Source organism: Chiloscyllium punctatum, unplaced genomic scaffold, assembly GCF_047496795.1.
Source record: "Chiloscyllium punctatum isolate Juve2018m unplaced genomic scaffold, sChiPun1.3 scaffold_148, whole genome shotgun sequence".
Classification (NCBI taxonomy): domain Eukaryota; kingdom Metazoa; phylum Chordata; class Chondrichthyes; order Orectolobiformes; family Hemiscylliidae; genus Chiloscyllium; species Chiloscyllium punctatum.
In genome coordinates, this window is record NW_027309882.1 from 296800 (window position 1) to 311558 (window position 14759).

The following is a 14759-nucleotide window of genomic DNA, read 5'->3' on the forward strand; positions in this document are numbered from 1 at the left end:
AGTCCAAGACAAAGATGATCCATCCAAGGAAACAATTAATTTGGCTGGAGCTACAGAACAAAAAAATATACAATTACACTGTGAGGTACAGTCTGTCGGCAGAAACCAAAAAAAAAATGACGGAGGGAATAAATATTAACTGATATTAACTGTGTTATTGGTGTTGCAGGGTCACGAGGTTCGAGTATTCCTAGATTACATGGAGGAGAGCTTACTGCAGGAGTATGTGTCCAGCCCAAGACAGCATGTACTGTTGGACCTGGTCCTTGGAAAAAGATGGGGCAAGTAGATCCAGTGTCAGTAGGGGAAGATTTTGGGGCACAGCGATCATTTTATTGTAAAGTTCAGGATGACGGTAGAGAATGATATAAGTAACTGAGAGTGAGAAACATTAGTTGACTGAGAGCAGCCTTCAATGGGGCAAGAACGAAGCTGAGAACGTTTGACTGGAACACCAATTTGGTCAGAAAATGACAAACTGAACCATGGGCTCCCTGCAAAGACAAGATGGCTTGGGTCCAGTTGAGGAAAGGTCCCTCAAATAGGAACAGCAGGATAAACAATCCCAATGATGCTTCGTGTGAATAACAATAGAATATGTGTCAGATGGAGAACCGAATTAAGAGCCACGATGAATGCTGGAGGTTCAGAGTGGAGATTGTAGAGCAGAGGGGAATTATGGGAAAACTGAGAGCCACCATAGAGCTGTCCCGGAATCCTCCTGTGGCCCCTCATAATAAGCGTATCAAAAGATGGAGTAAGGCTGCGTCGAAATTAGAAAGAGGATTTATACCTGGAAAAAGATCTTCGCAAGTAGTTAAGATGTACTTAGATGCGTTGTAGATGCATGTTTGACTGAAACATTCAGGAGGCGATTAGATGATATTTGATACAAAACAAATGTGAGGATGTGAATGAAGGAGGAGATCATTACTCAGCAAAGAGTTCAGTTGAAGAGCTGGTGTAGCCATGATCGACCAAATGATACCCTTCTGCGCCAAAAGGCGTCTGTGTCATTCCGTGAGATGTCTTGAGAGTCCTCCAAATCCATAAATATTCCGTCTTTATAACCTCGTCGATCCTGTATGATACATTCTAAATCTCCATCAGCCAATGTCGCCGTCCTTATCTCTGTAACTCGTACAGCCCATACAAACCTCCTTTCTCTGGAATCTCCTCCAGCCCCAATAACCTTTCCTCTCTATAAAATATTTCTCAAGTCTTTACAGCTCTCCCCTTCTCTGCAACTGTCTGATCCATAGAAACCTAATCTTTGCAATCTCCTCCAATCCACACAACAATCAGCCTTACTAACCTCCTCCTGCCCTTCCAGATTGCAATATCTCCATAGACTCCAGCCACTACAGTGTTCATTATATCTCCAACGTTCTCTAGCACTGACAACACTGCCAATCTATTTTCTTTGCTCCAGTTCCTACAATTTTCCCTGTTGTGTACCCTAATCCAATGCCTAACCAGCTGTGTAACATCCTCTAGTCCCAACCATGCTCCTGATTCTGTAACCACCTTCTGCCCCGACACAGCTCACTGTCTCTGCAACCTCCAGATTCTAAACCCGTCCTGATCTGTGGAAATTCCCCCAGCCCTCCCTCTCTCTGTAATATCTACCAGATGTTACAACTGAAATAACTCCACCGAGGCTGGTATCCTGTTAGCAAATCACCTTTTATTTCTTCATGCATGATCCATGGCACTGACCCAAGCTAGCTCAGAGCCGGCTCTTATAGTTAACAGAGCCCCTGATGCTTCTGTTTATTTATAAGCCAGGATTCCCTGATTAGAGCCAGTTAACAGTCCCAATCAGGTAACACGTATTAATGAGATTTAACTGACTGACCTCGTTCCAATCACTGTAAAAACACTCTACGTATCTCTAAGGTTAATTAACACCTACAAATCCCCTAGTCTCTGAAACCTCCTGCAGTTTCACCAATGCTGTCTCTGTAAATTTCCCCAATGGCAGTCCTGTCCCTTTCAGTCCATCCTCCTGTTATCAATCTCCTGCAGGACCAATACAAGCTTTTTTTTCTGTTTTCTACAAACTCTCCGTCTCAATGTTCTCCACCCAAAATGTCTCTTCCTAATCACTAACTGGTTCCAAAGACTCGGTCTGCCGTTTGTGTCTGACGTTCTTCATAAGGAGGAAGGGGGTTTCGAAACAGGGAGCTTCATAGGGCATGGAGACCTTTACACAAATAGGAATGTTTGTAGAAACTAGTGGGTTTCCAGAAGTGGGAAGGGTGATGGAACATGTCGGATGTTTCAGAGACTGGCAGTATGTCGGCACAGTGGACAGAATTTTTTTTATATCTGGAGCTGAGAGGTAAAGATAAATAAACCATGTGATAAATTGTCCAGGTAACATTTTCATCAGGTGTCGGGGAGGGTTTCTCTCGACAAGGCTCTCGTAGCCAGAATATTGATCTGGCTGCTCCAGCTTCATTTTCACTTCAACAAAAACCTAAAACTATTCTTGTCTTTGTAATCTTCACCCTCTAGAACAACCCATATCCCTGCAATATCCCATAACTTCCACACAACTTCCTATCTCTCTAACCACCTCTGGACCCTACAGCAATCCTGGACTTTGCACTTGCTGCCATCCCTGAATTCCTTCCTAACGTTTCAACAAGGCCAATGAAATGGTAGTTTTAAATAGCATGAACCAGGTCAGATGGAGCTGTCATAATGGAGATGTGGCTCCAGTGTGACAATGACCGAGAACTGGATATATCAAAGGGGTTTACCATTTACACAGGAAGGATAAAAAGGCTAACTCAGTGAAGTACACTGTGTATAAAGATTGGGATCAGTATTATTGTGATGATAATCAATTCACACACTGCTCCTCCCTGTTTTTTCCCATCATTCCTGTGTATTGATCCTGTCAGATATTGGTAACCCTTGAAAACTTCATAAAATAGTACAGTATAGTGGAAATCACTCTGCACACTGTCTACATTGGACAAGATGTAATGTTATTTTTGAAGCCCTAGTTCTCTCTCCCCAGAGACGATAGGCCTTCCAGTTCAGCTCGCGGCACCTTTTTAAAATGGTTTGACAGTTTCTACCTCTACTCCACTTCCATGCGTGACTCCCAGATCTCGACCATACTCTGGGTGAAATAACAACCTTACTCAGTACTTCGCTAATATTTCAATTAATTACATTTAATATTCACCGTTTGTAATGCAATTCTACAACAAGACCAAAATGTTCTCTCCCTTTCTACCCAGGCTCCTGACAATATGTGCACCCCAATCAAATCTCCTCTCAGCATCCTCCATTCACCTATCTTTCCCCATAACTGCACTTCCACTGTCACAGGGTAACGGATCTCCTCTGTACCCTCTCCAGTCCAATTCCATCCTTCCATGTGATCGGGTGACCAGAACTGTATACATTCCCCAAGCTGTGACTGAACTCATTATTTATACAGTTCCTGCATAAGCTTCCTGCTCTGAAATTCTGTATTTTGGCTGACAGAGGAAATCATGCAAATTGCTGCATTAAAAAGATTATTGATCTGTCCAGCTACCTTCATTTATCTGCCCACACTGACCATACTCTCATTTATTGTGTCTTCCTCTCTCTTGTTGATGTCCCCAAATGCCTTGCCCTGCATTTCTCTGGGTTGTTTGCTCCATTCACCTGGACCCCACAGTTTCTGGTTTTAAACAGTCTGCCATGGGATCTCTTGTCAAATCCAAGTAGGTCACATGCAGTCACAAGTTACTGCCTCAAACCGACACTGTCAGATTAATTACACACGATCTTCATTGAAAACATCAAGGCCGACTGTCCTGGAGTCCCTGGGATTTCCTCAGTGACAGTTTATCCACTGTCTCAGAATTCTAGCCTCGACCTATTCAGTTAGTCCCTTGCTCCACATTAAACAAAGTTGCGGTGTTAGTCATTGTCCAGTCCTCCGGCACCATCCCTGCATACAGGGAGGAATTGATAATGTAGGTAAGTATAAGGCAGGGGATTTTCCCCGGCACCTTTTCACAGTCTGGAACATTGTGTTACCCCTTTTTAAGGAATTGAATCTCCTGTATATTTCTCCTTTCCAAGTTTGTTGCTCCCAATATTTCATCCCTATTTTGATTCAGACAGACAGAGGCCAAAACCATCTTATTATTTGGTCAAGTCTCATTTTAATCGGGTTTTATGGAGTGTTTCTCTCCACAAGGTGAATTGCATTTTCTCATGATACCATCCCCAATCTGCCTTATACCCTACCTGCCTGCGTGGTCTTCCTCTCATCTGACACTAACGTGATGATTTTTCCCCTTCTTCATAAGAATTGCCCTCTGCCTGGATACCCAAGAATTTACCAGCCTCCCTGTTTCCAGGAGCCATCTTTAAAAAGTCATTTTACTCTTGGATTGTGAAGTCGAAATTGGCCTGGACATGGCAGAAGGGGTAAACTGGGGCCCCACTTTGTGGGCAAGGCCCTGGTCCTGGTGTATGACATGGTTCATGATTAGGGACATTATCTTCCTCCAGGGATTGCAGGGGAAGCTATGACACCAGACCCTGCCAGCTTGGTCAGATGCTGATCCCTGGGTCAGTGAGGTGCCAGCCTTCTGGGTGAATATCTAGCAGTATAGGAAGAAGGTTAGTGACCTTCTCCATGCACCAGGGTAATTGCCACCATCTGCACTTTGTGACTTCACTCTCACTCTCTCTGTTACTGCACCCGCCTCTCACCAAGGCTCATGTTCTCCCACTCTCACTGAATGCAGCATCTTCTCTCAGTCTCTTTAATCTCTTCTCTGCCCCTCTGCCCAACTCTGCCTGGTGTCTGTGCTGCCCACTCACTCACTCAGAACACCTCGACACCTTCCCCCCAACTGTCCCAGCACTAACAGCTGTACCAACCACTTCCATTTCACTAATTCTCCTTGGTAATTCTCACATTCCGGAAGGAACCATCCCACACTAGGGCACAAAGAACGAAGAGGGATATGGGGCAGCCTAACATTCATCTCCTCACACCCTCACAGGGGAAGGATCCTGACCCTAACAACCACGAGCGGCTGACTGACCATGTCCAAGCTCCCGGACTGGGATCTGAGACTCCCCCTGACTCACTGTGCTGGGCACCGTGACTGACCATGTCCAAGCTCCCGGACTGGGATCTGAGACTCCCCCTGACTCACTGTGCTGGGCACCATGACTGACCGTGTCCAAGCTCCCGGACTGGGATCTGAGACTCCCCCTGACTCACTGTGCTGGGCACCGTGACTGACCGTGTCCAAGCTCCCGGACTGGGATCTGAGACTCCCCCCTGACTCACTGTGCTGGGCACCGTGACTGACCGTGTCCAAGCTCCCACAATGGGATCTGAGACTCCCCCTGACTCACTGTGCTGGGCACCGTGACTGACCGTGTCCAAGCTCCCGGACTGGGATCTGAGACTCCCCCTGACTCATTGTGCTGGGCACCGTGACTGACCGTGTCCAAGCTCCCGGACTGGGATCTGAGACTCCCCCTGACTCACTGTGCTGGGCACCGTGACTGACCGTGTCCAAGCTCCCAGACTGGGATCTGAGACTCCCACTGACTCACTGTGCTGGGTACCGTGACTGACCGTGTCCAAGCTCCCAGACTGGGATCTGAGACTCCCCCTGACTCACTGTACTGGGCACCGAGACTGACCGTGTCCAAGCTCCCGGACTGGGATCTGAGACTCCCCCCTGACTCACTGTGCTGGGCACCGTGACTGACCGTGTCCAAGCTCCCGGGCTGGGATCTGAGACTCCCCTTGACTCACTGTGCTGGGCACCGTGACTGACCATGTCCAAGCTCCCGGACTGGGATCTGAGACTCCCCCTGACTCACTGTGCTGGGCACCGTTACTGACCGTGGACAATGATATCAAGCTTCCTGAGTTTGTGTTCCTGCTAAACACCAAGACAACACAGCAGACGGGTGAATCAGGTAGCTCTAGCTGAGGGGAAACGCTGCTAAAGGCAGGGTAAGGCAAGGCAATAATTCTGTGAGCATTCAAGTCAGTTCAAAGTGAGTGTGTAAAAACATGGAGTGATCAGCCCAGAGGGACAGTCCATGAGCTGGGTGTGTGTCCCTGAGCACAGTGTCCTTGTTGCAGCATTGCAATGAGAGTTGTCAGTGCAGCCTGAGCTGCAGCATTGAAGTACTGAAGCGTACTGTCAGTGGGTCCGGGATGTGCTGGGAATGCATGGTAAGGCTGGCATGTGTCAGATGCCATCATTGGTGGGTGTGTACATGCAGCTTCTCTCTGTGCAGTGTCCCCCGAGACGTTGCTGTTCAGGATAGAAGTCTGCAGGAGCACGCGCCGAGATGGAGTCACCAGGTAACAGGTCTGACTTTCGTGTCAAATTCTCCATATTGAGTTTCCCCACAGTGGGGGAGGATATGAAGCTGCAAGTTGATGAGCGGGTGGATCTATAATAATGTGGTTGTTGATCATCAGTAATCATTCAGTGAGGATCTCGCCTCTCCCGTGCTCAAATCTTGGCATTAACAACAGTCCAGTACAGGAACAGGCCTTTCAGCCCAGCAAGCCCGCACTGACGCATGATGCCGTTCTAAAGTTAAAACAAAAGTTTTTGCTCCAACACCCTCTATGTCATTCTATTCCCTACTTGCTTATACTTGTGCCAAGATCCCTCTTAAACCTTGCTATATTGGCTTCTTCCCCTCTATCATTTCATTCCAGGCACTTTACATTCTATCTGTAACAGCAAAAGAAACTTACCTATCACATCTCCTGAACTTTCTCCCTTTTACCTAATACCTACAGTCCTGAGTAATTGATACTTCTACTCTGGGGGGAAAAAGCCTCTAACTGTCCTTCTATCTATGCCTCTGATAATTCTATAAATATCTATCAGGTAGCCCCATATCCAATGATGCCCAGGTGCACACAAACCCTATATGTTCAATTTCTCCTTCTGACTAATACCCTCCAAACCAGACAACATGCTGGTAAAATTTTTCCATATCCTCTCCAACACTTCAACATTGTGTGGCAAAGAGTACTGTACACAATATTCTAAATGTACCTCGAAATAAGTTTCTCTACAGCTGCAATATGACCTGTTAGTTTTCATAGTGCATGCTCTGATGCATGTCTGCAAGTTTGCCGTCAGTTTTCTTGATCACCCTATCCATCCGTGTTACCCCTTTCAGGGAACTGTGGAGCTGTACACCTAGATTCCTTCGTGTGTTGATGCAATCAGTAGTTTTTCCATACAATTTATACTTCTCTCCTGCATTCGACCTTCTAAAACGCATCACGTCACAACTGTCCAGATAAAGTTACATCTGTGTTTTCTCTGTCCAAGTCTGCAGCTGACCTATATCCCGCTGTATTCTCTGGCAATCATCCTCCCAATATGCACCTCCGCCAATCTATTTACAGATCACAAAAGCACTGACCCACCACTACTCTGTCTTCTCAGACCAAGCAGTTCTCTATCCATCTTACTAACTGATCCCCTTTCACTTCACCTTCTGTATGAGCCTGCCATAAGGAAGCATATTAAAGGCCTTGCTAACATCCAAACGGCCAACATCCAGCCCCATTCCCTCATCAATCAATTTTGTCACTTCCTCAAAATATTCAGTCATATTTGTGAGACATGATCCTCCCCACACAACTGTGTTGCCGGTTGCTCGTAAATCCAGATTAGAGTACTGTTGGAGCTGTACTCATTCAGACAAGTGATTATTCCATCATGTTCCTGACTTGAACCTTGGAGAGTAGATTAGATTCATTACAGTGTGGAAACAGGGCCTTACATTCCTTACAGTGTAGAAACAGGGCCTTACATTCCTTACAGTGTAGAAACAGGGCCTTCGGGCCAACTAGTCCATACCAATTCTCCAAAGAGTAACCCACCCAGACTGATTTCCCTCTGACGAAAGCACCTATCACTATGGGCAGTTTAGAATTGCCAATTCACCTGACCTGCACATCTTTGGACTGTGGGAGGAAACCATGCAGACACGGGGGGAATGTGCAAACTCCACACAGTCACCCAAGGCCGGAATTGAACCTCGGACTTTGGTGCTGTGAGGCAGCAGTGCTAAGCACTGAGCCATCGTGCCGTTCTTGATGGTTAACATATAGTGGGGGCCATACTGGTTACTGTACAGTGGGAGGTATGTCAGGCTGTGACGGTTACTGTACAGGGGAAGGTATGTCAGGCCGTGATGGTTACTGTACAGTGGGAGGTATGTCGGGGTGTGATGGTTACTGTACAGTGGGAGGTATGTCAGGCTGTGACGGTTACTGTACAGTGGGAGGTATGTCAGGCCGTGATGGTTACTGTACAGTGGGAGGTATGTCGGGGTGTGATGGTTACTGTACAGTGAGAGGTATGTCAGGCCGTGATGGTTACTGTACAGTGGGAGGTATGTCGGGGTGTGATGGTTACTGTACAGTGGGAGGTATGTCGGGGTGTGATGGTTACTGTACAGTGGGAGGTATGTCAGGCCGTGATGGTTACTGTACAGTGGGAGGTATGTCGGGGTGTGACGGTGACTGTACAGTGGGAGGTATGTCGGGGTGTGACGGTTACTGTACAGTGAGAGGTATGTCGGGCTGTGACGGTTACTGTACAGTGGGAGGTATGTCGGGGTGTGATGGTTACTGTACAGTGGGAGGTATGTCGGGGTGTGATGGTTACTGTACAGTGGGAGGTATGTCGGGGTGTGATGGTTACTGTACAGTATGACGTATGTCGGGGTGTGACGGTTAAAGTACAGTGGGAGGTATGTTGGGGTGTGATGGTTACTGTACAGTATGAGGTATGTCGGGCTGTGATGGTTACTGTACAGTGGGAGGTATGTCGGGGTGTGTTGGTTACTGTACAGTGGGAGGTATGTCAGACCATGATGGTTACTGTACAGTGGGAGGTATGTCGGGCTGTGATGGTTACTGTACAGTGGGAGGTATGTCGGGCTGTGATGGTTACTGTACAGTGGGAGGTATGTCGGGGTGTGATGGTTACTGTACAGTGGGAGGTATGTCGGGCTGTGATGGTTACTGTACAGTGGAAGATATGTCGGGCTGTGATGGTTACTGTACAGTGGGAGGTATGTCGGGGTGTGTTGGTTACTGTACAGTGGGAGGTATGTCAGGCCGTGATGGTTACTGTACAGTGGGAGGTATGTCGGTCCAGGAAGCTGCAGACTGTATGAGTTATACACAATATGATTCTGCTGCTGCTGATGGGCCATTGTACCTCATGGATGATCGTGATTGGTTGCTTGACCTGTTTAAAGTCTGTACCATTCAGTACATAACATGGTGAGGAGGGTCTGCAAAATGTGAGGTTAGCCCTTGCTCCCCATAAGGACTGTGCAGTGACCATTGTTACTGATACATGAAATGTAGGGGTGATCTGCAGCAGGCAGATCGGTGATGATGTGGTCAATTATAGGTTTCCCTTTTATTGGTTCCCCATCACCTGCCGCAGAGCTGTCCAGCCACCACAGGGTCCAGCATCAATGCTGAGCACTATGATTATATTAGATTCCGAACAGTGTGGGAACAGACCCTTCTGCCCAACCAGTCCACGCCCACCCTCCGAAGAGTAACCCACTACCATGGCCAATTCACCTGAGCTGCATTTCTTGGGACTGTGGGAGGAAACCCACGCAGACACGGGGAGAATGTACAAACTCCACACAGGTAGTTGCCCAAGGCTGGAATCAAACCTGGGTCCCTGGTGCTGTGAGGCAGCAGTGCTAACCACTGAGCCACCATGCCACTCTATATTGGCTATGTGCCATGGAGCTGCCCTCTTCTACCTGCCTGTACCTTTCAGTGGGACAGAACCTACCAGAGAGGATAGTGATGCCTGGGACATAGTCCTGTTCACAGAATCCTGGTTTACAGACAATATCTGATTGTTGCTTGATTAGTCTGTGGGAAATATACAACAAGTCAATTTTACATTCTGTATAATTGAAGAGTAAATTTCAATTTATTTCTTACATTTTTAAATAAACCAAACATCATTGTTTTTCAGTTGAAAGCAATTGAAATGAACAATAATTGATTTACCAGAGCGCAAACCTAACTATTACAGTTCAGTGAATGTAGTAAACAGCCAATTCATGTTCAGTTCGGTGAACACACCATCTTGCAGGCAGCAAAGCTGTTGGAAATGACATTGAGAAAAAACCTGAACTCAGACACAGTGTTACTGGGCCTCACCATGACGTCCAAAACACTGGCCATCTCCAAAATCTGTCCAGAGAGCTTCCAAACTGGAGCTGGACAGTTACTCACACAATCCCTCACAATAGACTGGTTAGAGACATACCTGAACAACAGGGAGATGTGTGTGGGACAGACTGGTCAATGGACTAGCACATGGCACTGGTCCAGACACAGTTCAATATTTATAACAATGACCTGTAAACAGCCATGTCTTGGAAGTATATCCCTTCCAGTGTGGGACCTAAACTCTGTAGTTCTGTACCTTGGACGCAATCCTGAATGAAAGTGTTATAAAGGTGATGGACTCCTGCAGCACATGGCATCTTACATTGAATCCCTCATAAACCATATCCAGTGTATGTTATCTCTACAATGTCAGTATCCAAACAGATTTGTGCAGCTCCATTGATGGCCGGCAGCGGTACAGCCCAACGTACTTGTGTGTGACTTGATCTGGAAATCTCTGTGTAAATGTTTGCAGCATTGTTCTAACCATTAACAGTAAAGTCTTATTACTGAAGGTCCGACATCCTTTCGTAATACGAACTTTTAGATTGTCCAATAAACACAAAATCCCCACTTTATTTAGTTCATTTTTATAACAATATGATGAAAACAGTGCACAACTCACAGTATGGAGCATTGAAATGATGGGTCTCAGTTCCACACCCAAGAGAAATTTATTATTAAGTGCAAGGACTTTGAAATAGAGCATAGAACATAGAACAGTACAGCAAAGAACAGGCCCTTCAGCCCATGATGTGGTGCCGACCACTGATCCTTGTGTCTGCACCCTCAAATTTCTGTGACCATATGCATGTCCAGCAGTCTCTAAAATGTCCCCAATGACCTTGCTTCCACAACTGCTGCTGGCAACGTATTCCATGCTCTCACAAATCTCTGTGTAAATATCCCGCCTCTGACATCCCCTCTGTACCTTCCTCCAACCGGCTTAAAACTATGACCCCTCGTGTTAGCCATTTCTGTCCTGGGAAATAGTCTCTGGCTTTCGACTCTATCTATGCCTCTCATTATCTTGCATACCTCAATTAGGTCCCCTCTCCTCCCTTTCTCCAATGAAAAAAGTCCGATCTCAGTCAACCTCTCTTCATAAGATAAGCCCTCCAGTCCAGGCAGCATCCTGGTAAACCTCCTCTGAACCGTCTCCAAAGAATCCACATTTTTCCTATAATAGCACGACCAGAACTGGATGCAGTATTCCAAGTGCGATCTCACCAATGTTTTATAGAGCTGCAACAAGATCTCACAACTCTGAAACTCAATCCCCCTGTTAATGAAAGCCAAAACACCATGTGCTTTCTGAACAACCCTGTCCACTTGTGTGGCCATTTTAAGGGATCTATGTACCTGCACACCAAGATCCCTCTGTTCCTCCACACTGCCAAGAATCCTATCCTTAATCCTGTACGCAGCTTTCAAATTCGAACTTCCAAAATGCATCACTTCGCATTTATCCAGGTTGAACTCCATCTTCCACCTCTCAGCCCATCTCTGCATCCTGTCAATGTCATGCTGCAGCCTTCAACAGCCCTCTATACTGTCAACGACACCTCCAACCTTTGTGTCATCTGCAAACTTGCTGACCCATCCTTCAATCCCCTCATCCAAGTCATTAGGAAAAATTGCAAACAGTAGAGGCCCAAGGACAGAGCCCTGTGGAACACCACTCGTCACGGACGTTCAAGCAGAATATTTTCTTTCTACAACCACTCGTTGTCTTCTGTAGGCCAGCCAATTCTGTACCCAGACAGCTACGTTCCCCGGTGTCCCATTCCTCCTGACCTTCTGAATGAGCCTACCATGTGGAACCTTATCAAATGCGTTGCTGAAGTCCATACACACCACATCCACTGCTCGATCCTCATCATCACCTGCCCCTCACAAAGCAGTGTTGACTGCATTTAATCAAGCCTTGCTTTTCCCGACCGTCAGAAATCCTATCCCTCAGAATCTTTTCTAACACCTTGCAGACAACAGTCGTGAGACTTACTGGTCTGTAATTGTTGGGGATTTCCCTATTTCCTTTCTTGAAGAGAGGAATTACATTTGCCTCCCTCCAGTCCTCAGGTACGACTCCAGTGGAATTCGAGGATGCAAAGAACTTCGCAAGTGGCGAAGCAATTGCATTTCTTGTTTCCGTAGCAATTGTATTTCTCGTTTCCAAAGCAGCCGAGGACAAATTTGATTCGGGCCTGGCAACTTGTCAGTCTTAATATTGCTCTTCAGAGGGTCTGTGTGGACCTGTTGGACCTAAGGAACTGGTTCCACATGTAAGCAAAAATGTGCTGAAAAAAGCAGTGTGTGTGTCATCATTTTGATTCAAACCTCAACCCACAAAGTCACATTTGAAGACCCTTCTAAGCTATTGTCCATCCTTTCAGCAGTAACTGACTTGTTAATTAATAAAGCAACATCACCTCATCTTTAACACCCTGCCTTGTCCTGTCTATAGTTCCAGTACAACAGAGTATTGAGTTGTTTGCTCTAACCTCCCTCAAAAGAGCCTCTGTGATGGTAAAACTGTCACACCTCCACATGTCAACTCATTCCCTTATCGCACCTGTCAGCCTGTCTTATAATACTCCCAGCATTAATCTAAGCTGGAATATAATACCTGGAATACCCTGTACCTCGGAGTTCTTCAGTCATTTCCTGTTTGTTATCAAGCTGCTCAAACCATGAACCACAACTCTAACTCTGGCACTAAATGAATATATGCGGAATTGTAATTTCTTTTTTAAAAAAAAACATATTCATCAAATGCAACTTTCCAGAACTGAGCAGTCAGCTGCACATACAATGAGTTTCTGATGGTTAATTCCCCACTCAGTGTACAGAGGGGACAGCCCTCAGTATTGGAGAAAGTGAGGACTGCAGTTGATGGAGATCAGAGTCAAAATGTGTGGTGCTAGAAAAGTACAGCACGTCAGGCAGCATCCGAGGGGCAGGAGAGTCGATCTTTCGGTCATAAATTCTTCATCAGGAAGGCATTGGTGCATTCCTTTATTTTTTCATTCCATGATTCACAGAATGTTGTGAACTGTACTTACTCAGGGAGGCAGCACTGTGTATTGCACTGAAATGGAAAGCAGTCAATCAGTTGGTTGGACAGGGTGCAGAAAAGTTGAGGGGAAGTATACACTGATTGAATGAATTACAAACATAAGGATAGGTAAATCCCCTGGGCCACATGGGGTTACCCTAGATTACTCCAGGAAGTGACGTGAGAGATTGGCGTGCCTTTGGTGATGATCTTTGCGTCCTCAAAGTCCACTGGAGCAGTGCCAGCCAGATGATTGAAAGGTTACAAATGATACACCCTTGTTCAGCAAATGGATTAGGGATAACTGTGGGATTGACTGAACAGTCAGTCTTACATCAGTGTGGGCAAAGTATTGCAGACGTTTCTGAGAGGCCGGATTTACAATTACTTAGAAAACAATAGTTTGATTATACATAGTCCGCATGGCTTTGTGAGGAGCAGGTCATCCCTCAGAAACCTTATTGAAATCTTTGAAGATGGAAAAAGCACATTGATGAAGCGAGACCAGTAGATGTGGTGAACAATAATGTTAACAAGGCCTTCCCCATTGTCGGCTCATTCAGAAGGTACAGAAGCATGGGGCGCAGAGACATTTGGCTGTCTGGATACAGGGTTGGCTGGCCCACAGAAGACAGAAGATGGAAGCAGTTGGAAAGTATTCATCCTGGAGCTCAGTGACCAGTGGTGTTCGACAGGGATCGGCTCTGGGACCTATTCCCTTTGTGATTTTTATCAATGATTTTGATGAGGAAGTGGACAAGTAGGTTAGTAAGTTTGCCAATGTCACGAAGGTTGGTCGGGTTGTGGATAGTGTGGAGGGCTATTGTAGTTTGCAACAGGACATTGACATGATGCAGAGCTGGGCTGACAAGTGGCAGATAGAGTTCAACTTTAAAAAATGTGAAGCAATTTATTTTAAAAGGTTGCATTTGCATAAAGCATACAGGGTTGAAGGCAGAATTCTTGGCTGTGCGGAGTGACAGAGGGATCTTGGGGTCATTGTCCATCGATCTCTCAAAGTTGCCACCTAGTTGATAGGGTTGTTCAGAAGGAATACGGTGTGTTGTCTTTCATTATCAGGGAGATAGAGATTATGAGCAGCGAAGTTATTTCTTTGCTCTATAAAGCTGTGGTTCAACCACACGTGGAAGCCTCAGAGAGTGTGCAGAGGAGACTTACCAGGGTGCTTCCTAGACTGGAGGGCATATCTTACAACGAAAGTTTGAGCTGCTAGGGCTTTCCTCCAGCAGTAGTAGTAGAGTCAGATCCATTAGGGATATTTAAGAAGACTCTTGGATAGGCACACGAAAGTTAGTGCATTGAAGGTTATATAGGTAGTCTGATCTTAGAGTGGGGAAAAAAGGCTGGCAAAACATTGAGGGATGAAGTGCCTGCACTGGGCTGTACTGTTCTATGTTGCAAATTTCACTCAGTTTGTGGATTTTCGTCAGT

At 46.1% G+C, this 14759-nt stretch overlaps 1 long non-coding RNA gene across 2 annotated transcripts in view; it reads left to right on the forward strand.

Moving 5' to 3' along the window:
* Nucleotides 1–14759, forward strand: part of LOC140471667 (uncharacterized) — a 74673-nt gene that overhangs the window by 53390 nt on the left and 6524 nt on the right. Inside the window, exon 6 of one of the 2 annotated variants that reach the window (XR_011957151.1) lies at nucleotides 170–281. The exons of the other annotated variant lie outside the window; for it this stretch is intronic. This is a non-coding gene — a long non-coding RNA (uncharacterized lncRNA). The remainder of the gene's footprint in view (nucleotides 1–169; nucleotides 282–14759) is intronic. 2 annotated transcript variants of the gene reach the window in all.